This window comes from Vidua chalybeata, chromosome 12, assembly GCF_026979565.1.
Source record: "Vidua chalybeata isolate OUT-0048 chromosome 12, bVidCha1 merged haplotype, whole genome shotgun sequence".
In the NCBI taxonomy this organism is placed as follows: Eukaryota; Metazoa; Chordata; class Aves; order Passeriformes; family Viduidae; genus Vidua; species Vidua chalybeata.
This window is the reverse complement of record NC_071541.1, coordinates 2,949,417-2,972,255: the sequence shown is the minus strand read 5'-3', so window position 1 is coordinate 2,972,255 and position 22,839 is coordinate 2,949,417. Positions and strand designations below refer to the sequence as shown.

Here is a 22,839-nt window from a genome sequence, read left to right as displayed (position 1 = left end):
AAGTTTTCCACCATGTGATATTACACACTTCTAGTCAAACTACACACACATAATCCCAGTCCTATCAATCAATTTTGGAAGCTTTCTCCACTGCCTCAGGTCAAATGTAGTGTTCTCTTGAGGGTCTCTGTGCCTTTCAACACAGAAAGTCTAAAATTCTCAGCAGGCAGGGTTCCACCTGGGTGAGAGTCACTGGCTCCACTTTTCATCCTGGCAATGGCAGGAGGGGCAGTGCCAGCTCTCCCTGGCATTCCCAGCTCTCTTATCTCTGCTCCCAGACAAGCAGCTTCCCACCCTTGGCATTTCCAGTTATTGCCAAGGCTCAAACCTCTGGATTGGAGTGGATTTCTCCTGGCTCGTGGGTACTGGGTCAAATGGCTTTTCAATCCACAGGCAGCCCTCAGACATTCCCTGGAGCTGCCTCCTTGTCCATTTATTTCCCGAGTTTCCGCTCACAGGGCACAGGTCTGTTGCTTAGCTGTTGGTTGCTTTGGAAAGCAATGTGCTGTAAATATAACATTTTACTGTCTTCGGATGGAACAGTGGCTCAATTCAGGATCTGGCGTGGAGGGCAGGATCCAAAGGGAGGATTCCCAGTCCTCTGGTGTGCTCTGGGCTGGGTGTTTGCCACACAGAAATCTGCCCAACTTCGGAGCTTCCTCAGCAGCTTTCCATGCTCTGCTCCATGCATTTATATTGGTGCTGGTTCACTCATGCATAGTTGAATATAAAAATGCTATCTATTAATTGCCTGACTTTGCATGACTGCAAACTTGCCATTGTTTGAACTGTTTTGCACTTTCTTAACAAATACATTAAACTATTCTGCCCTTTTCCCTTCTACTTTTCAGATATTTTTTCTTCTACTGCCATCTTTAATTATTTACTTCTCATCCAAAAGGCAAGCTCACCTACTTAAATCTGCAGGAGATAAATAACACCACTTGGCCAGTGCATCCACGAATTCCAATTGCCACTGTCCCAAAAATCTTTAACCCAAATGCTAATAATCCCCGGGAGTGCCACTGTGATTCAGTAGGGTGGGTTTATGGTTTAATGTCCGTGAATGTTACTTTATGATTACTGTTCAGTGCATTAGGCAAGGCTCAGGGAAAAGAAAAGCACCCAAAGGTCAGCAGCGAGACAGAAATGTCTGAGGAGTCCAAGCCCTCATGAAAATGATTGTGTCTGACCTTCCCCACCTCTGGGGATGGAGTGTTTAAGACAATGACTGGCAGATTTGTGATGACTGTCTTTACCAATCACTTAAATATTTAGCCCATTCCGCACAGGGCTCGGAGCATGAAGCACCCAGGCAGAGTCCGGGCGCTCAAGCGCACACGTGAACCTGAGCTGGTTCCGTGGTCATGTACAGCACACAGGGTGGCATTCGCAAAAAAAAAAAAAAAAAACACCAAAAAAACAAAAACAAAAAACGCCCCCCCCCCCCAAAAAAAAAAAAAACCCAAACAAACAAGCAAAAAAAAAAAAAAACGACGAGGAAAAGAGGGTTTTCTGAGGTTTGTTGTGGGATGATTGGGTACATGACGGTTTAGTAGGGGAGAGGGGGGAAGGGCTAAACCCAGTTGCGGTTTTCTTAATCTTCATCTTTTCCTCTGAAAAGCAGCGACAATTCTCCACCCGAGAGAGGGGCGAGACCAGGCGGGGACCGTCCCTTCCCTGGCAGCGCCTCGCTCCTCCTTGCCTGGATTTTGGCGGAGCCGCTGCCCGCCGGAGCGAGAGCATCCCGGGTCCTGCCGGGGCAGCGCCCGCGGTTCGGCCATCCCGTTCTCCTCCTCCCGCCCCGGTTCTGGGCTGGCCGGCCCTGGGAGCCTCTCCCCGGCACCTGCCCGGCTGCGGGACGCCCCACCCGGGCTGGGGGCGGGTAGGGGCTCCCCTCGCTCCCTGCTCTTCTCCCTCCCTGCATCCCCAGGTACCGCCCGAGCGGCGGGGGCGGAGGTGCCGCTGGCAGCCGGCTCCGGCCGGGGGCATTCGGATCGGGCAGGTGGGACCCGGAGAGGGGCCGGAGCCGGGGCGGGGGTGGCTGTGCCCCGGGGGAGGCTGTGGGGAGCGCGGGGGCTCGTTGCCATGGCTCCCTGCAAGCTCCGCCGGAGGAGATAGCGATGCCAGTCACGGAGGGACCCTCTCCCTCCTCGTGGGTGTGGAGCGGGGCTGGCTTTGGGGTGGTTGCGTTGGGTTTTTCCGCTCCCCCTCCTTCCCTCCCCCCCTACCTCCCCCTTTTTTTTTTTTTTTTCGGGGTGGAGCGATTAATTCGGAGCGCCGGGACGGGGCTGCGGAGCCGCCGCCGCCACCGGGACCCCTCCGCCCGCCCGGGCTCAAGGTACGGCGGGGGGACCGGGGAGGGGTCCGGGGGTGTCCGCCCGCGGGGCTGCCCTGCCGCCGCCCCGGCTCGCCCCGCCTGGCTCCCAAAGCGCTCTTTAATTATTATCGCTCTCATTTGAAAACTGGCTTTCCTGCTCCCGGCACAGCACCGGGTCCCGCAGCGGCGGCGCCCTGCGGAGCGATGAGGAAGCGGAGCCGGGCTCAGCCCGGACCGGGGGAGAGCGGGGGGACTCGGGGGGTCCCGGGGAGCCGGTCCGGCCCCTTCTCCCCGCACTCGGGTCCCCGGGCGGAGGAGCCGCTGCCCGCGGGAAGTTTAAGGATGCGGAGCCCTGCGGAGCCGGGGGACGGCGCGGAGGGTCCGGGGGACAGAGCCACGGGCCGGGGGCTCGGCTGGGGGTCGGCATGTCAGTCCCGTGTTGCTTTAGGTGGCCTCAAGTTTGCGAGCCCGGATGTCCTGCATCTTGGCGAACACTTGTTTGTGCTTTCCAAATGATTTTGGAGAGGATTTGGCGGGGGGATGGGGGGTTTTGCTGCAGTTCCTAAATAATGAGCGAAGTCCCAAGGTTGGTTTTTTTCCGCCGGGGAAGCGATGTGCTCGTGTTGCACGGCAGGAGAGCTGCTGGGATCGCTGAGGCTCGGTGTCTGGGCTGTGTGTTATCGATTTGTGTTGCACGATCAGAGAGCATCGGGGAGCTTGGCAACGCAGTCCAAGGAGATTCTGTTTTCCAGTAGTCAGACACGGCAAGTGTACGTGGGCTTTGCCTCTGCCGCTTCCATCCTTGGGGATACTTGGCTTCTTTTGGTGTAGAAAGGAACTAAACTGTGTTTTGTTGGATTATGTACAGGTGTTCAGCACTGCCTGGGAATACTTTTGCTTGAAATGTGGTTCTGGAAAATTTCACCAGAGCGGTGACAGGTGGCATTTCTGTGTCGTTGCCAAGGGTTTGTTTGGTGTGACCGAGTTGATATGTGCTGTGTAGCTCCCCCAAATCCTATTCCACAAGCAATAAATAATAAATGTTATGACTTTAGATACCAGTCTGAGGAAAGCAGAGGAGGTGAAAAGCTGTACTTTAAATTAATATGTTTTTTTTTTTTTTTGCCGTTTATGAACGTGAAATATTACCTCGTTGGAGCTGTGCTTGCCATCCTGTGGCCATTGCTTCCCACGTGCCTCTGCTTATCTTCTGATATGAAATACCAGAGTGCACAACTCCTGCTGTGGTAACACTTCTCTCTTGCTTAAAAGTAGTAAATTTTCTTTGTGTTTAAAAAAAAAAAACCACCCCAAACCAAATAAGCCCCTCTCTCAATGGGTCATTAACAATTAGGAAATTCTGGTTCACCAGTTTCTGGTGCTCATTTAGGCTGAGCATCTGCTGTCGGTGGAGTCTGGCTTGCAGAGGAACTATAAGTCCAGATCATGTGACTTTAAAATGAGATGCACAGGACAGGGCACCGAGATTTGCAGAAGGTAATTTCTTTAGAAATATTGCCCAGTGTATATGAAATTATCATTAAATATCCTCAGTAAAAAACCACCTGCCAGCAATCAAGAAGTTGAAATTTTGCCATATGCAGCACACAGCTTGGAAACGAATTTGTTTCTAAACTCTTCCTGTTTATTATTGGTTTTTATCAAAATAAGGATGAGATGAATCTTGAATATGAGGCTGAAATAAAGACTGTACTTCAGCAATATACATTTAACTCAGTGAGTGCAGTTATTGTGGGCATTCAGTATGAGTTACTTCAGTAATTAAACTTCATGAGTGAAACTATAACAGTCCACTTCTTTACCCCAAGAAAGCCAACAGATAAGCCTTCATTTAAATTAAAGATTACATTATTCACAGCTTGGATGTGTACCTCGAATGGCTTGGACTGGGGCCACCTTGTTTGCCATTAAAAATTTACTTTATCACTTCTCTTTGGGAGAAAAAAAAAGTGGAACAAAAAGGAATTTATTCTTTACATAAAACGATGTTGGGGACAGTTGCTCCTGTGATCAGAAAGGATCTGCTCCTTTCCCCAGTGGGAGAGGACAGGGACTACTTTAAACACTACTAATTAGATCAGTTTATCTTGCATGCATTACAATGCTGTAGTTAGTTAATTATAGCTTTTCCCATTAGCAGTATGTTAAGAATAATGGATTAACATATCACACAGATCAAAAGAACATCTACAAAGTTTATCTTAGAGGAAAGAAAGTGTTATTGTGTGTCAGGAAGTCCCCCTGGCTTTCCCAAGGCACAGATTTTGTTGGAATTCCTGAGCTGCTGCTTCAGAGCCCTATGAATGACTTGAATTGATCACAAACAAGTGACACTGGAGCTCTTGGTTGCTTAGCAACCCACCAAGATGCCACAATTTCTTTTGGTATATTTGTCCAGTAAAGTAGAAATTCAGTCTTGTTACAGATCATGGGTTCTTTGCTAGCACAAAGCCCACCCTATAACGACCCTAAATCATGGAGAATGAAAATTGATGTCCCAGCACAGAGTGTGGGAGCAGCACGGGAATGAAAACAGAGCAGGAATCTTGTAACCATATTCTGGTGGTGATGTGCTCAGTGTTTTACAACAAGTTTCAATTGTCCTTTCTTGGTTAGACTCCTAATAAAAACCCAAATCATTAGTGGGACGAGTTCTATCAAAGAAATTCATCCACCAGGTGCTGTTTGAATGTGCTGTCATGAGCTGTGAGATCCCGCAAGGTCTGTGGGGTTCTCCTGTGCTCCACTTTGAAATAAAACCTGGAATGTGTGGTTTGATTGTGGTCTGAATTATCCCATGGCCCACAGGGCTGGGGAGCTCTGCTGGCTTCTCCTCACAGCAGACCCTGGGTCCTTAGCAGATCTTTTTGGGTAAGAGAATAACTCAAAGAGCAGAAGGAAGATGGATGTTATCACGATTACCTACCTGAAGCACCAACATGGGCTTCAATCAATTATATTTTGGTCAGTGAACTCTTTTTTGTTCCCCCTGGCTCCACGTGTGCTGCACCTTGGGAGGGAATCCTGCACCATCCCATCCCCACTCTCTGTGCTTTTGTTGGGGTTACAGGGAACCCCCAGGGTGACTTTGAGCCAGGATATTTCAGGAGCTCCCTCTGAGCACTTCAGCTGCTAATGGGCTTTTCATCCGTGGCCTCCTGAGCTGGAGCAAAGCTTTGCAGTGTGTGTGGGTGGACCTGGGGCTCCCAGCACCCTTTTGCTCTACTTATCTCCACCCTTCTGAGCTCTGCTCCGTGTTCATGTAGACAAATCCTCATCCTGCTCAAAGTGCACCTAGGAAAAGCCTGCTAGGGCTGGCAGAACTGCAGGGTGTCATGGCACTCATTCTGCTTAAATAGCAGAGAAGATTTCTTCCCTCTGGATGAGAAAAAGGAATTCAGGTACTTCTCTTTGTAGAACTTGGGTATTGAATAATTGACTGTGTATGGGACTCGAGGGGGGTGTTGTGGCAGTGCCCACAGGAGCTAAGACCACACTGAACCAAATCCCAGCTCGTTGTCACTATTCCTAGGCTAAGATTATTGTAGTTCATAATCTGTGTACTTGTAATTAACTGCCCTTCTAGGCTCAGACAGACTCAGGTGAAGAGCTTAGGTGACCTGTGAGCTTGGCTGACTTTGTGGTGGGTTGTTTTTTCCCCCGTTGTTTCTGTGTAACAAAGTCAGCGCTCGAAACTCAAGGTCGTTGTATTTAGCTTATTTTTCTCCCTAGCTACTCTCTTCTGTTTTATTCATTGACTTCTGTAAGTGCATTTGCATCCCCAGATGCTGATTAGTGATTGCCTCTGCACAACAAACAGATGAAGGTGCTTGGTGATATTTGGTGCCTCAGGTTTCTCTTCCCAGCGTGTCCAGGCACCCTGCATGAAGCACACAGTGAGTGATGGCTGTGCTGATGTTATTTTCTGGGGTTTCAGCACTCCCTAGCAGATGTTTCCTTCTTCCTTCATTGCACCTGGACATGTGAAGATCAAAAAAAATGCAGATGGAGAACAGTTTATCTTTAAAAGCAGTGTTTATCGTTACAGCTCTTAACTAGCTTGTGGTTTTCAGTGTGATTTCCAAGTGCAGATCCTGTTCCATGTAAGAAGGACAAAATTATGTTGCTTTCTTCATTAGAGCTTCTCTTCCTATTTTCCTTTGACCCTTGCTAGTCCTCTCTTTCCTCCATTTATGAAGAAAATGACCAACTTCAGGTGGTTTTCTCTCCTTTTGTTTGTTTTTTCTCTCTTGTAACAGGACAGAGTTAAGTCAGAGGAGTGGTGAGGATGTGATTCAGGTTAAGGGAGGGTGAAGAGGAGTTTGGGGAGGATGGGGACGAGCCTGCTTGGATCCATCCCCACCTTTGCTCCTGCTCTGTGGCACAGCAGATTTGAGATGTCTGGATGCTGGCCTGAGCCAGAGGTGGAGCCTGGGCAGGGCTGTTTCTGTGAGAGAGCAGCTTTTGAGGAGATTTTCACCAGCTGGTTCCCAATCTGGCTGAGAGAGCCAGAGCTCCAGACAGGTGACCTCAGACAGCCCAGACTGTGCCTGTGCCAGAACCAGAGCTGCCAGTGTCCCTGCTGAATCCTGCCCGTGTCTGCAGCCAGGGAGCTGTGGAAAGGTGACACCTGCTGTGATGTTTATCCTCAGTGCAGCACCGAGGGCCTTGCATGGTTCTGGGTGGGCTCTTGGTCCCCAGCCTGGGCCTGTGTCACTGTCCCTGCCTGGTGATGCTGCTGCTGCATTTGCTGCCTCCTCCTCTTCCTCCTCCTGAGAGCATCAAAGGCAGTGCCTGGGCTGTTCATTTCTGCTTCTGAGAGGGCTTTAAAGGTGGGATGAACCCACGTGAAGGGGCTCTGATGGCTGGGGAGTCTCTGTGCCCTCCTGGAGAATACAAAGTGTAGCTACAAACAAGCCAAGCAGTGAGAGCACGAGGCTGCAGTCCCAAAGAACTCTAAACATTGCAGTGAGCCAAAGCCCTCTGACCTCCCAATACAGCTTAGCTAGATGATTTTAGTACTTTCAGAAATCTCATTTCAAGCTTCTCCATTTTTTGGGAGGCCCACGGGATGACTCTGCAAGGTTTAAGTCACTATTCAGAACAGCATCCTGGCTGGAATAAATGGGAAAGGCAGAAATCTACTGAGAGGAGGAGGAAAACAAAACAAAACAAAAAGGCAGAATTGGGCCCATCCACCTTTCAGTGCGTGTCTGCTTTGGTGACTTTTGGAGTGTGACACAAGCAATTCCCTGTCAGCCTTCCCTGCTGGCTGACACAGAAGAGGTGGCTTTGAAAGCTGCCTGCTGTGCTTGTGTGGCACTTGAAAGGAGAGAGGGCTGCCTTTAAGGAGAGTCTTCCCACAGCTTTAAAGGATATTTGAAAAATGCAGCGCTCCGTCCTGTCACGTGCTGTTCCAGCATTAAAACCGATGGAAACCTGGAACAATGTCTCAGTAAAAAAATGCCTGGTGCCAGCGTGCACCCCCAGTGCTTCAAATAAAATCAGTCCTGATGAAATATTGCTCTGCTGATAGGGAAAGGAAAATTATTATTGGGGGGCAGATTTTTGTTCTGTTCGAAAAGCCCCCCAACAATGCTTTCAGCTAAAGGAGTCATTAACTCAATGGCTTTTTTTTTTTAACACATGCATTTTTACAGAATGCACCATTATTTTTGCAGTTTACTGAAGTCAGAGAATGGTTAATAAGAAGAGATTGTTGGTAGGTTTGGAAGCAGCCACATGTTTTTCCCAAGGCTGATCTTGTAGGTGTGTCTGTCCATCACTAAAATCCTTCCCTCTGGGGCAGTTTGTGTTGCTTGATCCAGGTCTGTATGTCCACTTGCATCCATGGTTGTTTGTCTAATTTTGTTACTTCGTAAGCAAAATACTCCAAACCACAATCTGTTTGCTGAGTTCAGTGAAGTTATTACCTAAAATTGGGGTTATTGCTCAAGTGCTTTACTGAATAAGGGCCCAGTGTTTTATTTTTCACAGGTTATTCTTTCATATCACTCCACCAATGACTTTGTTCCAGTAAAACTTCATTGAGAGGATAGATTTTAGAGGATTTCTGTTGTAAGTCAGAGGAGGTCCTGTCTGATTTTTTTTTTTAATTACTCAATTTTACAAGAATAAACTGTATTCAGTACTTGCTTTGAGTTCTGCCAGGGCATTGGTCAAAACTGCAGTAATATTGGTCATTACCATCCCCATTCCTTTCAGATAAATATTCCTTTTGTTGCATCTGGGCGGAAGAAAATGGCACAGAACTGAACTACTGCTATCTGCCAGTTCTAGTGGCAGATTTTATTGAACACATTTGTAGGATTATCCATGGTGACTCCCAGGCTGGATATTGCCCAGGCAAGCCACTGGTGAAGTCATGGTGCCACTGAAATGGATGCTCAAACTCCCAGTGACCTCAGCAGAGTCAGCTTTTTGTCCCAGGAGTGATGAAAATCTAATTTGCAGCCTAACCAGTTTGAGGAGGAGGCGTAATGGCTCGGGTCCTTGACTGATACAAAGGATGCTGGTTCAGCTGAGGGTGATTGAGTTACCCTGACTTGATCCATCTGGGATTTTGGAGAATCCACCATCCACGTGGGCTCTGCAGGCAGGAGGGTTGGGAACTCTGTGACTCTGCCTCCTCTCAAGTGTCTTGTGTTTTGACTGGGAACAAATACCCAGCAAAGATCACTGCATATTCCTGTTTTCTGAGCCACACAAATGACAACTGTGGTGTGTAGGGTGAGGAGGAACAGTGATTAAAGGGCTGTCCCAGATGTACAGAGCTAAGCCATACCTGCTCCATTAAACTGACAGGGTTAGCACTGAAATCCACAGTAATTGCTCAGGGTTTACCACCTGCATGACAAATGCACCTTTCTGTTATTGACTGCGTGAGGCTGGACTTAGGCTTCCACCTAAATCTGGGATTTTTATGATCTCTGCTGAGCCTGTGGAATTGCAGCCTCCCTGCTGTGTGTGTGCAGTGCTCAGCCCGGGGTCCTGCTCACCCTGATTTTTGGCTGATTCCGGTCCAGACAGCGCCTACCTGCTGGGAGAGGCCCAGACTTGCCTTTCCAGCTTCACATTATATCCCAGGGAATTGCTGCAAATTGAGCTGTTTGAGGTGTATTGCAGAGCAAAGCTTTGCTAAAGGTGAAGTGCAGTCAGTGTGGTGGCACCAGAATCACAGAGGGACAGAGTAGCTTGGGGTGGAAGGGACATTAAATCTCATCTCATCCCTCCCCCTGCCATGGCAGGGACATTTTCCACTGTCCCAGGCTGCTCCAAGCCCTGTCCAGCCTGGCCTTGGTCACTTCCAGGGATCCAGGGGCAGCCACAGCTGCTCTGTGCCAGGGCCTGCCCACCCTCACAGGGAGGAATTCCTTCCCAATATCCCATCCAGACCTGCTGTTTCAGTTTGAATCCATTCCCCCTTGTTCTGTCACTACATGCCCTTGTAAATAGTCCCTATCTTTTTTGTAATAGTTATTTGGTGATGCAGCCCCTAAAGAAAAGGAAATTTCTCCCATTTCCTTCCCCGTGAGCAGGATGCTGCCTTTTGGAGCATTGTACCTCATTATCCTGCCAGAGCAGCACATTTTCCCTGTCAGCCATTCCCCCTGTCAGGCATCCCTGTGCAGTGAAACCTCACAGAATTCCAGCTGCATAGCAAGAGGGAAATTTCATCTTTGGTGCATTAAATTATGCCTCAGTGTTCATTAAAGAAAAAAACAACCATGAAAACCACAACAAGCAGCAAACCTGGAGGGTTATTCGTAATCTTAGCATGTGTACTACAAAAAAAAAATTGGAATAATCTTTGTATTCAGCAGATAAGCAGTATTCTCCCTACAAACCTATTCCACCGTGATCCTCCAAAATGTATGCTGAGCTTGTCTGTGCACAAAGCTCCCTGAAATGGGTGGTTAGACCAAATTTTTTATCCCTGGTTAGGATATAGTCAGGAATGTTGTGCATTTTCCCTGCTAATTACATAAAGCACTCACTGAAAAGAATAATGTATGCAAAGTTTGGATGCTCAGGCAATGACAATCCATTTAACCATTTATAGATTTATGTATTTTATAATCCCTGAACCCAAATGTCCCCGGAGAGCGAGTGTGCCCTTAAAAATTTTAGGCCTTTAAATTAAGTGCATTTAAATTCACTCATTTGCATATTTTCCCTTTCTTTGTTCTGCCTGAATGAGATATTGCTCCAGTAATTGAACTGTAATTTCAGCCCAGGTAAATGATGTAAGACAGGCGAGCTTGCGGGCGCTGCCTGAGCCGCTAATCCGGCGATTTGCAGCACACCTTGGAGAGGAGAGCCTGTCCAGCCCACTTAGGATCACCCAGCGTGGGGCTGCCACTTGCAAGTTCAATCAATCTGTGATGCTAAATGTGCTCCTGGAGCAGGGGCTCCAAGGGATGCACTGGGAGGAGGGAATTCCTGGGAAACAAACTTCTCACTGAGCTGATGTCACACAGAATTCCAAAGGGGTTTGGGGTGGAAGGGACATTAAAGACCATCTCGTTGCAGCCAAGCCCAGTCCAACCTATCCTTGGACATTTCCAGGGATGGGGAATCAATCCACAGCTTCTCTGGGCAGCCTGTGCTGGGGCTCCCCACCCTCACAGGGAACAATTTTTTCCTGATAATCTCACCTTAAATTTCCCCTCTTTTCATTTTGAACTCATCACTCTTTGTCCTGTCACTCCAGTTGGGTCAAAGCTAAATTGTCCTAAAAATAAAATTTTATAAAATTTACAAATTTTTGCTGAAGAAGAGCACTGAAGCTTCGGAAAGAGTTTTCCTGAGCAGGCTCTGGTGATAGCTTTTGGTGTGTGCTGTTCTCAGCCCATGGTTTTGGCATCCCTGTGCCTGTGTGACAGCTAAACTGGGATGGGTGGGCAGGAGTGGTGCGGGAGGGAGAGGCAAGACTGTCAATATCTGTTGGGAAAAGTCTTGGTTATGGCCTTTTGGAAAGGTTGGGTCATACAAGGAGGGCAAAGTGGTTTTGGCTCCATTATCCTGTGTATCTTCTGCAGGAAAAGAGGAGAAGCCCATGTGCAAAGGGGGGAAGCAGAGAGGTCAAAGATAATTGTCTGGAGAGCTTGGCACCAATCCCAGAAAAATTATAGAAAAGTTGATAGAGGACTGAATTAAAATAGAGCTACATAATAATTTTGGCCTCTCTGGAAAGGGAGGAGTTACAGGTTTGATAAATGAGGATAACTGAGGTTTGTGTCAGGGTTTCCTGGTGTTAGATGTGGTTTGCTGTGAAACCTCCGTTAAAACCAAGCAATCCCAACAAATCTGGTGTGTGGAACTGGCAGCAATCTTGTTTCATAGAATCATGGAACATTTTGGGTTGGAAGGGACCTTAAAGCCCACCAAGTGCCACCCCTGCCATGGGCAGGGACATCTTCCACTGTCCCAGGCTGCTCCAAGCCCTGTCCAGCCTGGCCTTGGGCACTTCAGGGATCCAAGGGCAGCCCAGCAGGCTGAAGGACAAATAGGATCCTTTCACACAGGGATTTTATCTGAATCCATGAGAGTGCTGGAAAGCCAGGGTCAGTTGTGGTGTCAACAGCTGAAAGAAAGGGTTTACAAACCTGGAGAGTCAAGGAAATAACCACAATATTGATTTGAAGAGTGGAGGAAATTCCCTGCAGTGAAGAGATTTAGAGCTCAATCTGCTTAGCTCATCAAAAAGAGGATTGAGAGGGGACTTGATTACAGGGACAAGTATTTTCATGGGGAAAGCATATCCAGCTTTTTAATCAAGAAGAGAAGAGAAAAATCAGATCCAATAGTTGTGAGCTGGAGCCAGACAATTTTAAATTAGACATTAAAGAAAATTCCCTTTTTTTTTTTTTAATCTGTGATTAACCACTGTAATGAACTGTGATGTGGAGACTGGGTACCTCGTGTGACACCATCAAACACGAGTTGCTGGATATGATTTACAGAGGGTAGGAAAAACCACAAGAGAAAGGTGCAAACGCCTTAAAATGTGTGAGCATTGAAAGGGCAGTCAAAGGAAGAAGAAAGAAAAGGCAGGAACTTAGATGGGAAGCACAAAAAAAGGAGGAATAGAAGCTCTGAAAGGACAAAGAAAGGAGTTTCAGAGCTTCTGTTTTGGAGTGTTGGAGCATATGTGTGAGCAAAATGAGTTTTGGCATTGGGAGCACCTTGGGTGTTGGCAGAGCTGGAGTCATCTGTCTCCCAGTCAAAACAGCAATTTTGGATTCTGGGCTCTGTTAATGATGATAAAGAAACCTCCTATTTGTGGTCTGGGTTTTGGCAGTGTTGTGGTGCTGGGGGAGAGGAGGGTGCTGCCAAGAGCAGGGATGGACCCGAGGGTGGGATCCCACCAGGAGAGTTGTGCCACCCTCCCCTGGAGCAAAGGGCACGTCCCGTGTCCCTGGGCACTGGTGTGATGTCCCATTCCAGCACCGAGGTGTCACTGTGGTCTCCTGTGTGCCCCCAGCTTTGCTGGCATCAGTGTTACACACACAAGTGTTAGCAGAAATTAAGCACTTTATATTTCTGCCATTGAACCAAATTTTCAGAATGATCCCTTGAGAGGCTGCCTGGAACAGAGGTTGGGCAGAGTTAAAGGAATAAAGTGGGGATTTATTAAAAGGCCTTCAAAGGATGCACCTTGAGCAGTGCAAGACCCCAGACATGGCTCCAGCCAAGATGGACTCAGAGTCAGGAGTTTTGACACTTTTATAAGTTCTGGTCCATTTCCACATTGGGGTTCATTGCCCAATTCCAGCTCAGGTGCTGCAGTCCCACCCTCCCAGGTTGCTCTCCTCCATTCCCTGCTGTTTGCACTCTTTGGGCTGAAGCTGCAGCGCTGTCCTTGGTTCTGGGGCTGGAAAAGGATTGTTCTGTGTGCCTGAGCTGTGAGGAGAGCTGCTGACACTTTATCTGGAGTTCAGAGTCACACCAGTGCAGTGCAGAACCTGGGAAATATGAAAACTAAAACTTAAGGCACCAAGGAAATCCCACAGGGAAGTCTCTGCAGTCTCAGGATTTTTGTTGTGTTCTCTCCGTATGTTTGTCCTCTGAAGCTGTTTCACCAGACCAGTGATTGAGGCTTCTTTTTTCCAAGAAACATAACTCTATTGCAACTGCTTACAGTGCCTGATACTGAGATAATCGTTAATTTACACCTAATATTGTGTTTTTTCTGTGGGGCACTGCAGTGGTTCAGTCATGTGACTTTGTTGCTGTTTTTTTTTTCCTGTGGATCTTCAGCTATAAGGAAAGGGAAAGAGATGCCTAAAGGCTGTCAGTAATTTTGTTATCATGGGAGCTCTTTAGCCAGGACTGGAAATCACTTTTCCAGAAAAATTTCTAAAACTCTTCTTTACCTCCACAGCAGAGAATATTCTGTCATGTTTATGTGAGGGGGAAATCACTCACATTACTCTTCTTTTACAACTCCATCCCAAAGGTGTTACTTTTGTTTAGCAACATTTCCTGCATTGTTTCTGGACTGGAAGAGAGTTGCTATTTCAGGATCTTTTCAGTGGAAATGGGAACACGTTTTCTTTGGATTATTTAACAAAGCCATAAACTCTTTGGGATCAATTAGAGCTCCAGTTACCTGCAGCTCTGTTTCTGCCTTGGATGGCCATGGACATTTTGCACAGAGTGTGGAACTGGGCTGGTTATGGCCGTGTTCTGCTTGGAACTAGGAAAAGTGCTAAATGGGAATAAACTGATTTATTGGGGAAAAAAACCAAAAAACAAACAAAAAAACCCAACAAAGCAAAGGATGTGTGTCCTACCTTTAAGAATTGGCTGAGTGGGCAGTAATTATTCCAAAATCCCTGGAATATATCTACCTTGATGATCATTTTCTTTCTCAGTGCACATCCCAACAATTGCCTTTGCCTAAGGATCCCCTGGAAGCTGCTCTCAAATCAGAGCAGCCCTTCAGCACTTAACTCCTGCCATTGTGGCATCCATTAGGAACTCAGAGAGGTAGGAATTACCCTATTCAATCCGATTAAAGATCCAATTAAGTTGGAATCCTCTCTCTGTTAGTAACCAATACCACACGCTCAACACCCTGGGAAAAGCCCCAAACCTTCCTCCCTCCACCCCTGAACTTTGATCACAATTAATGAGCAAATTGTCCCTTAAAGATTTATTATTTTATTTTATTTTATTTTATTTTATTTTATTTTATTTTATTTTATTTTATTTTATTTTATTTTATTTTATTTTATTTTATTCCCTTCTTCCCAAGCACTTCCAGCTTGGCTTCCATCCTGAAACATGAGATCAATAGCCCTTATAAATTCTTCTCCTGCCTTGGGGAAGTATCATTATTAGCACTTGAAATACCTAATCATTCTCTTAATCATCCTGCCCTTTGTATCAATAACTTTTCTTGTGTCAGAGAGGTCGCCAAGTTAATTATTGTGATTTTCATTCTTGTTTTAAACGTGCTGTGTCTTAATTCCAGTGTGATCATTGGAGTGGCTCTTTGACCTTGTTTCACCTGTTTTCATAAATGCTTGTGTCTGTCACGTGCATTCCTTGAAACACTTCATCTGTGCATCAAATCCTGAGCATTCTTCTCATTCCTTTCTTAAAGGGACTTTTAATATTTTCCTTTGGTTTTTATCTCATTTAGTCCTTTTTACACCTCTAATTTTTGAATGCAATTCTGCTTTGTGTCAAAGGCAAACATAAATCAGCGCATCCAAATTGCTAATAATTATTATTAATAATTCTTTTAGTCCTTTCTAAAGGATTCTGTACAGAATCCTCATCTCAGTTGCATCTTGAGCACCTTGGGCTGCTGAGCAGATGCTTCCTATTGAAGTGATTTTTATTCATTTTTGTGGAAAGCAAACAATCCAATTGAATCCCGCTTCTCCTTCAGCCTCCTGAAGGCCAGGGGCTATTTGGTGAATTTAACTTCAGTTACATCAAATGAAACAAATCCATTCTGACCCTTGAGGAAATCTCATGTTTTAGATCATAGGTTGCTTCTAAATATAGGGATGGGAAATTAATGTCTCCCTGGATGGATGATCCTGTAACTGTCTCCTGCAAGGGTTTTCACAGTTTCCTTTGAACTGAGTGGCCTGGTCATTTCTGAACAGGCTGAATTTTGAGTGCATAAAGTGTTTATAAAATACATATTTATGAATATATATATATTTATGGCTATATATTTATGTTTTTATATATGTGTGTGTGCACACAATTAGTTAAATTACTGTATTTGTATGGTTTTGAACAGAATTGTTTAACCATCGTGGCAGTTCATGGAAAATAAAATCATTTGGGAGATATATCTATAGATATATCTTTATTTTTGTTTCAAAACCATTTTGTGCAACAGGCAGTAGCTTTAGCCTTGGGCTCTTGAATCTGATATTACATTTATCTTCCCTGAAAATAATCAGAGTACATCAACATCTGACGTGCCTGAAAGGGAAACAAACACAAGTTAAGCAGCTGAATGTGGAGCATATGAAATGTTTCATATTATTCCTGAGCTATGAACTTTGAAATTTGATATTACACACCTCTAATGTGTTTTCATGAGTGTTCCCATACAATTACTTTTATACCATCTATTTATAAATAAAGATAATTGGGTTTTTGCCTTGTGTGGGCACATGAGAATTGCTGGAAAACTCATATACTAAAGTTTATTTCTTCCTATTAATTAATAATTAGGTGTTGCCTGAGAGGTGGTTCAGATTCCTTCTGTTTTGGGATATTGTTTTGTTTGGGTGTCCTCTCTGAGGAACAACTTCATAACTTCATCCTGTTATTGGCACTGGCACTCTCAGTGGCAGATGTTATGACTCAGAAGATTCAGATTTATATATTTTTTTTTTTTTTCTGTAAGTGACTTGCCCCCCAGGCATTTTTTGACAGGGAGGATATAATTTCAAATTAAACGTGAATGTGGAGGCTTTCCAGAGCTCCAAATGGCAGAGATTTCTCAGCGTGGCTCAAGGAGAAATAAACCTCTCTGTGCAGATTGGCTGCTGTGATGGGAGGGGGAAGCTCTGGTACCCAAGCCTGAGTTTATTGCCTCGTATAAATTTGGACACAAGAGAGGCCTTGTCCATCACTGAGCTGCTTCCACTTCACTCTCTAACAACCCTTTCCCTGCTGGAAACCCCAGAAAGGCCAGTGGGGCACAGCTGGATTCTCCCTTCTACCTTTTCCCTTTCACCTCCAGATGGTGACTGGTGCTCTAACATCTTATTTATCTGGTGACTCTCTAGCATCAGTGAGCACAGGTGTTTTTAAGAGGAAGAATTTGGTGTCAAAGCAGGAATTCAGGGGGCCAGGAAGGGCTTTTTTTGTCCCTGCCAAGCTCTCATTTTGGATGGAGAGAGGTGCAATGAGGAGAGGATGTGCCTCTTCATTGTGGTGGGGTTTTTTCAGCTATTTTTCAGGAAACTGGTGTCTGTGATTTGTATGTCTTTTGAAGGAGAAGAACTTAACACTCCAGATCTAAAATATGAAAGGATCTAAAACGTGAAAGGATGTCCCAAGTTTAAGAGCAGAACTTTCTTCCTGATGAAACAGAGCACAGAGGAACCTCCATGTTCCTTGCTGGAACCTCCAGATTCCCATCCCAGCTCTAACAAGGCCAGGTTTGCATTGTCTGGAGCTGCTCCTTTGTGTGGGTTCTGCCTGACTGAGGACATGACATCTCCTCACAGTTTGCCTTTCATTTCCCCACCTTTATTCTCTTTTTCACCTTTTGTTCCAGCGTTTGGCCTGTGTTTCACCTCTTGCTCTGCTCCTCCCTCTGCAGTGCTGGCTCTCAGGGCAGGGGCTGGTTCTGCAGCTCCTGCAGCTTTCCCAGCCAGGATGTTTTGGGGTCAGTGTGGTTTGATGCTCCTGTCCCCAGCACTGCTGGTTCTGCAGCCCCTGGGGCTTTCCCAGCCAGGATGTTTTGGGGTCAGTGTGGTTTGATGCTGATCAAGGGCGGTTTCCACCTGGCATCTGTTAATTCACACATCTCTTGGAAATTGTGGGATTGCAGAAAACTGTGTGCAGACAGAATCTGTCCGTCTGCACCGAAATCTCTCCCTCTGCTCCCTCTGGAGCACCTTTTGTGAGACCTGGCCACGAATTTCCTTTGTGCCCCCACGTTCAGGAGGTTTTTCCTTCAGTGCCGAGCATCCAGCCTCGGAAAGGAGCGAGAGCCAACTCGGAGAGCTTTAACCCATAATAAGTCTGATGTCCTCGGGGAGAAGGGAGATTAAGAAGCCCAAATTCTCCAGGAGATTGTCACTTGGCTAATGATGATCGTAGCCCATGGCAGTGGGGGATGATAGGGCTGATACTTAGCAGGGGTTGCGAACCAATTAGTCTGCTCAACAAAATACTTGGTCCATTGGGTGCAAATGGTAGGAATATTTATAGGGCTGGCTCCAGTCAGCTAATCAAAACTGGAGAAAGCTACTTAAGAGCCTGTCCCAGGCTCTGCAGAGGCCCTGGGATTACGCAGCTGACAGATAAACAAATGTTTGCCCGTGTAAATATTAGGACTCAAAGACTGTATTTGAACTCTTTCTCAGTTTCCTGGTGGTGTAAAATCAATTAGGGGTGATTAAAGCACGCTGGAGTGCATTTCCCTGTGGAGAGCAGGCTCTGATGGTGGCTGTCCATGGGCACTCTCCTGTTGGCTTCTCCCAGCCTGGATTTTGGGGTGTCCCATGGTCCAGGTGGGGGTGTCACATCAGCTGGCCAGGTGAAATGGCAGCAGCATAATGAGAATTCAGGATTTACTGGCGTGGATTGCATTCATTAACTGCCTAATGCTTCAGCCCTGGGTGTTCCTATCAACCCCTTAACCCATTAACTCCCGAACCTGCTGGCTTTCCAGAACATGACACTCTTGGAAATCAACACTGGTCTCACAGTTAGAGCTGTCCAGCACCTTCTGCTGCTGAGGCAGAGACTTGGTCTTTGCATAAATAGTTGGATAATAGTAGTAGAGTTGGAGAGAAATAGTAGAAATAGTTTGAGAGAAATAGTAAAGTTGGAGAGAAAATAATTCAACTTAATGTACAGGCTGGTTTAGATGTTTCCAAGGGTTTATCTACTGGCTTGTTTATTTACTTGAATTTAATTTCAAATTTTCAGGGTTTTTCCCCCTCTGATCTCAGGCCTCAGTGGCAGAAACAGCTCTGTAAAACAGACAAGAGTAAAGAAAATCCACAGGCTTCCCTGAAAAATCTTTCTGAAAGCTGAGAGTATTGATTGTTGAGATTGAAGGTATAAATGTGGTTATACATGTCTTCACAGAGAATCTGCAAATAGAAGAACAGCTTCTAACCCTCCTACTCAGCTTCTCACCAAAACATTCTGCCTTGCTGTTTTCCAGCTGTTATTTTACAGCAAGTGATCATTTTGAAATACAACCATTTTGGGTTTGGGGCTCAAGGTGGTTTTTCTCCAGTTTGCTTGAAAAATCACACGTTAAACTGGGGCTTTTATTGCACTTGGCAAGCCCTACACTAGGTCTTTACTTAAAGAAAAATCAAATTTTAATAAAAGCCAGGTTGCAGATTGTTCTGGCGAGCACAATGTGATTTTATTTTTTTTATTATTGTTATTATAGTTTTTTTTTTACACCCTCCTGTGTGTAAAAGCTTTCGTTATGCTGCTGCTACTCTGGCTGTAAATGGCTTTAAGTGCAGCGGGTTTTAATATACAGACATTCTTTCTGATGGCTCCTGCGTGTTGAAAATGACATAATGTCTTTTTTGAGCCTGAAAAGCACCATTCTCATTGGTCCTGGTCATTGTGTTAATAGTGCTCTTTATTTGTAGGTTTTCTTCAGGGTTTTTTTTTTTTTGTTTTTTTTTTTTTTTTTTTTTTGCTTTCTTTTTGTTCATGTGTGTATCAGAGACAGAACACGCTGGCAGTTAAATGGGGTAAAAATGATCTTTTGGAGAGGACGGTCCAAGTCCATGGAGACTCTCCAGGGATCTCATTAAAGCATTCTTTCCTAATCCAGTGTACTGCAATATCAGCTCTCTGAATCCCCACAGTGTGCCTTCCTGATAGGTTAGTTTACACAGAATTAATTGTCTAATTTTGCAAACAACCAGTACAGTGCACATTGATTTTTATTTATTTATTTATTTCGCTGTCTATTTTTAATCTGGTGTGTTGCTCTTGTGGATTCTTCTGCTTTGTGTTTCAAGGTAGTTTTTACAACCCATCTCTGCTTACACCAGTTTGTCGTAGTCTATATCACATAGGAACCATTATTTATTTTTATCATTCTTATTTTTGTCCTTCCAATATATAAGGATTGCTGGTAATTTAAGCAATAATTTCCTGCATAAAAAAAAAAAAAAACAAGTATAAGGAGGTTTCAGAAAAGCAAATTCAGATTGTTTAAGGCTTCAGTGGTTTAGATGCTCCAGAGACTGATCCTGAGTGAGGAGCTTGGATTTTCCTTGTCCTCAGAGGTCACCTGGCTGCTTTGGTGGCACTGGAATAGCTCAGGGAAAATGAGCCTTGCCCAGAACAAAGGACCAGCAAGTTGATACAGAAGCAAAGAAAAATACATTTGAATGAAATCTCATGGACTGGGCTGTGAATTTGCCTTGAACAGGGTTTTTAATATATTTGGAGGATCTGTTTTAAGGTAAAGTTATTGAAATGTAACTTGCACACAGAGGATTTTTGCATTAGAACCAGAGGATTATTCAGGTTCACAAAGGCCTTCAAAATCATCAAGTTGAACTTACTGCCTGTGGCTTTTAACCACATGAGAAAGATGGATTTACTCACAATATCCCTCAGCTTGCTTTGGGCAGGGCAGCTGCTAAAAACCTGCTGCTCCCAAGCACCTGCTCCAAACTGCTCCCAGCTTGGCTCCTCATTCTGCTGCCCTCAGGAGACCCCTTCCCCTTCCCCTTCCCCTTCCCCTTCCCCTTCCCCTTCCCTTCCCCTTCCCCTTCCCCTTCCCCTTCCCCTTCCCATTTAGCCAGCACAAACATTTGTCCTTATGCTAAAAATTAAGATTTTTTTTTTTTTTTTGAGAATTCTCTTCTGTGTTGAAAGGAAATCATCCCTTGGCCCAGGGACCTTAAATCCCACCCAGTGCCACCCCTGCCATGGCAGGGACACCTCCCACTGTCCCAGGCTGCTCCAAGCCCCACTGTCCAACCTGGCCTTGGACATTTCCAGGGATCCAGGGGCAGCCACAGCTGCTCTGGGCACCTGTGCCAGGGCCTCACTGCCCTCTGAGTAAAGCAGTTTTCCTCATATCCCATCTAAACCTGCCCTCCTCCAAAGTGAAGCCATTCCCCCTTGTCCTGTCACTCCAAGCTCTCACAAATAGTCTCTCCATCTTTCTTTCCAGGTGGGAGTTCAGGCACAGGGAATAGGAATGAAAAGATGTAAAACTGAGATAACTTTGGTTTATGTAAGTGAGGGAGGTTAAGGCAGTAGGACAAGGTGAGAGAAAGGACAAGTCAGGATAGCTTATTTGGAAAGAAAAAAAAAACCCAAACAAAGCAGCAAAATTATCCTCAAAGTCTGTTACGATTCAGAAAATGTGTTTATCAACACTAGGATTTCATCTTCTGTTTCTCATTTACATACACAAAGCATTTTCCAGTGGAAACTACAACTTCTTGTGTAAGAAGTGAGCATTTTGGACAATGTTCATGTTCTCTGTTTTCCCTCCTTTGCCAGCATGTCTAGGATGGTGAATAGAAAAGAAGTCAGGGAAAGTTTGCTTTGCCATCTCATTTATTGTCCTTTTAGCTCTTGCTTCTATTAAAGAAATTCAGGAGCAGTGGGAATTTACACTGGGAATTTACATTGCCACAGCTCTTCCAAGCTCCTTTTGCAACAGGAATTGTATCTCCCTGTTACACGCTGGATCTGAAAAATGATAAAGATAAACGGGATTTCTCCATCACCCCCAAAGTTCCCAGCAACTGCACACTGGGCTTGAGCAGACCTGAGGCTGTTCCCTGGTAGGAGGGAATGTGGGACAATCCTGTCTGGCCCTGTGACAGGGATGTCACAGCCAGCAGAGCCCCCAGGAGCTGCGTCCCATCCTGGCCTCACTGGCAGTGTGCACAGAATCACAGAATATCCTGAGTTGGAAGGGACCCGCAAGGATCATCAAGACCAACTCCTGCACCACCAGAATCCTGGTTTTCAAGATGAAAATCCCAACCCCAGTCCTACATGGACCTACCCACACTTGCAGCAGCCTCATCCCATTTTCCAGAGTCATTTAGGTTACTTTGAAGGTGAATTTTAGAGGTCAGGTCAGCCTGGGGCTGGGTCAGGGGGAAAATGTGAGCTCTCCATTCCTGCCTTGATCTCATCAGGGATTTAGGCCAAATCCTCAGACTGAGGGATTTCTGCCTCCTAGAGCTGACCAGCATCCCACTAATTAAAAAGGAATCCCATGTGATGATGGAATTAATACATGATTAATAAGTGGGATCCGCACACCCGACCAGTTGAACCCCACAGCCCGTGGTTCCAGTTTCTCCAGGATTTTCTTTTAATTCCTCTTGTTCTGAGCATTCCCTCCTCTTCCTCTGCCATCCCTGAAAAACTTCATTACATGGATGAAGAACCTCACAGGTTTAAGTTGTTTTTTGTATCCTGCCTGTGCTCCAAGAGTCCTGGTTTAGGAAGAGCAGGAGCCAGAGGGTGGGGAAGATGCAGAATGGACAGGGATCCCTGATGCTCTGGATGGGAAAATACGTTCTCCTCCTGTCAGTTGCTATCTCGGGCTGGTGACATCATACACTAAATAACACTTAAGGCAGGTCTCTTCCTATTAAAAGATGAATTCCCAACACGATGGGAACCTCTGGGGCCTTTGTCACCAACTTCAATGGGCCTCAGCTCCCACCTCGTGGCTCCATGGGAGCAGGGATAAATTGCTGCCACAACCGCGGCTGTCGGTGCGGTGCAGGGGAAGGATAATTGGCAGTCAGTCACGGAGCTGGTTGTCTGATGAATAATAGAACTGAGTACAAGTGAAACGTTGCCTTCCAAGTGGGTAAAGTGATTTTAGCAGATTAACATGAGTGTAGGCAGCCAAGAAATATGGCATGAAAACCAAGTGTGAGAGGAGTTCTAGACAGAAGACATCAACTTTTCCGTCTGTCTGGCGTCCAAAACATGCTGTGGATTTTTATGTAAATACTGCACCAGGAAGTTGTTGGGGATCAAGAAGTCAAAGTCTTGTGTAACGAGGATTTGTTTCTTCTTTATTTTTGTTGTGGAAGTGGGTTGATGTTCTTAGAGGAGCATGAGGGAGATTTCAATGAACACTCTTCTCCCTTTTTGCTTCTTGTCAAAAATACCTTGGGAACTTGTTAGAGGAGCTCCTTTGTGAGGTGTTCAAGACCAGCTTGGATGGGGATTGGAGCAACCTGGTCTAGTGGAAGGTGTCCTTGCCCATGGCAGGGGCTTGGAACGAG

At 45.7% G+C, this 22,839-nt stretch overlaps 1 protein-coding gene across 1 annotated transcript in view; it reads left to right on the top strand.

Moving 5' to 3' along the window:
- Positions 1-2,291: 2,291 nt before the first annotated feature.
- The window catches only part of CHL1 (cell adhesion molecule L1 like), a 132,207-nt gene continuing 111,659 nt past the window's right edge, over positions 2,292-22,839 (top strand). The window contains exon 1 of the mRNA XM_053953616.1: positions 2,292-2,341. The gene's annotated coding sequence lies outside the window, so the exon portion shown is untranslated. The remainder of the gene's footprint in view (positions 2,342-22,839) is intronic.